This window comes from Heterocephalus glaber, unplaced genomic scaffold (assembly GCF_053883595.1).
Source record: "Heterocephalus glaber isolate CG9 unplaced genomic scaffold, H.glaber_assembly_v1.0 deba00001538, whole genome shotgun sequence".
In the NCBI taxonomy this organism is placed as follows: Eukaryota; Metazoa; Chordata; class Mammalia; order Rodentia; family Bathyergidae; genus Heterocephalus; species Heterocephalus glaber.
Genome location: NW_028258333.1, coordinates 36,154,202 through 36,156,301, shown reverse-complemented (window position 1 = coordinate 36,156,301; position 2,100 = coordinate 36,154,202). Strand labels below are relative to the sequence as shown.

The 2,100-nt window shown below is 38.4% G+C and overlaps 1 pseudogene; it reads left to right on the top strand.

Annotated features, from left to right (window-relative positions):
• Positions 1-1,294: 1,294 nt before the first annotated feature.
• LOC101708194 (FUN14 domain-containing protein 1 pseudogene) lies at positions 1,295-1,851 on the top strand (annotated as a pseudogene).
• Positions 1,852-2,100: the final 249 nt, after the last annotated feature.

The window sequence follows — 2,100 nt, the reverse complement described above, 5'->3', positions numbered from 1 at the left end:
TTGTACTGGTAATCTACAGGAGTGGTGAAAACCTACAGTAAATGCTTAAATTAAAAAAAAACTTTTTAGAGTAAAAGATACATTTCGAAGAATGATGGAATAAGTGTGTTCAAAGCAAGCAGGAGTATTCTGAGGGACACTGATGACAGTGTATCTTTTACTGTAATATATTTTAAAATATTTTATTTAAATTTAAATATATTTTATTTAAATTTTTATTTAAATATTTAAATAAACAATGTATTTTTAAATATTTAATTTAAAATTTAAGTATTTAATTAAATATTTTGATCATACCTCATTGATCCACAGTTTATGGCCATTTCTGTCAAATGAAAACATTACAGCATGTTATCATCCGCCGTATTCACTGGGTCTGGTACTGTATGACTTGTGGCTCTTCCCCAAAGTCAATATGACTGTGAAAGGTAAACATTATGAATCGATTCAGGACATGGAGGCAACTGTGATAGCACAACTAAAGACATAAAAGACTTACAGAGAACTTCAGAAAGCAGCAAGAATGATGCGGTAAATGTGTTCGAATTGGAGGGGAGTATTTTGAGGGGGAGATTAACAGTGATGTGTCATGTACTATAATAAAATTTAACAAAAATTTAAACATTCATTATATTTTTTCTTACATCTCCTTATATACAACAAATTGTCTAAATACTTAGTGGCTTAAAATAACAAATGCTCTCTCACAGCTTTTGTAGATTAGAATTCTGTCAGTCAGGCTTTCCTGTGCAATTTTTTCCCCCACACAATTTCTCATGAGACTGAAGGCAAGGTGTCATCCAGGGTCATAATTCTCTCAAGGCTCAAATGGGGATAGGTCTGCTTCTAAACTCACTCATATTGCTGTTGGCAAGCCTCAGTTCTTGTTGGGTGTTAAACAGAGCTATCAGTTTTGTACCATGTGGACCTCTCCATAGTGTGGTTCACAACGTAGTAAGTGGTTTCCTTCAAAAGAGGTCTCTAAGAGAGACAGTGTGAGAAAAATGGAAGTCACAAATTTTTTTTTGTAATTTAACTTCAAAAGTGACATACTATCATTTTTGGTGTATTCTATTCATTGGAAGTTGAGCCCACACTTAAAAAAAGGAGAACACGGAAGTAGGTGGAGACAGAACGACAGGCCGGGAGGAGGGGAAGGAGGAGAAGGGAAATAAAAGGAGGAGGAAGGGAAAAGATAAATCACAGATTTCTTCTTCGGCTTAGAGCGGTCCTTAAAGTGCAGGGGAGAGGAGGGTGGGCGGGGACCACTCCAGAACTGGCCGCCGGAGGTATCATGGCCTCCCAGAACCCCACTCCTCAAGAATATGAAAGTGATGATGACTCTTACGAAATGTTGGATTTAGCAGAGTATGCAAGAAGACACCACTGGTGGAATCGAGTGTTTGGCCACCGATCAGGACCTATGGTGGAGAAATACTCAGTAGCTACCCAGATTTCAATGGGTGGCATGACTGGCTGGTGTGCAGGATTTTTGTTCCAGAAAGTTGCAAAACTTGCAGCAACAGCAGTAGGTGGTGGCTTTCTTCTCCTAAAGATTGCCAGTCATAGTGCAGATCGACTGGGAGAGAGTTGAAAAAGATGTAAACAAAGCAAAAAGACAGGTTAAGAAACGAGCAAATAAAGCAGCACCTGAAATTGACAATGTAATCGAAGAAGCAACAGAATTTATCAAATAGAACATCGTGATATCCAGTGGATTTGTGGGAGGGTTTCTGCTCGGCCTTGCATTTTAAGGACATGAATGATCCTTCCTAGTGGATCCAACTGTGAGAAGAAAGTGGCAGCAGGGTGACTTCTCAGCAGCCCATGGCACCAGAGTCTCCAGAGCAGGGAGAAGCAACTCGCTGGACAATACCAAATTCACAACTTAGCATTTTGCCATCTGAAGCTTGGCAAATGAGTATCTGCTGTAAAACAGCCTGTGCAGTATTTGAACAATAGTATTCTTGAGCAAAACATGGCTTTTGGCATTTTTTTTCAAAATTTACATCTGTTTAAAAAGTAGCCAGTAAGATAGCCCTATTAGATATGGATATGAGAAAAAAAAATCTGTTGACTCTATCTCCCAGTGAAATATTA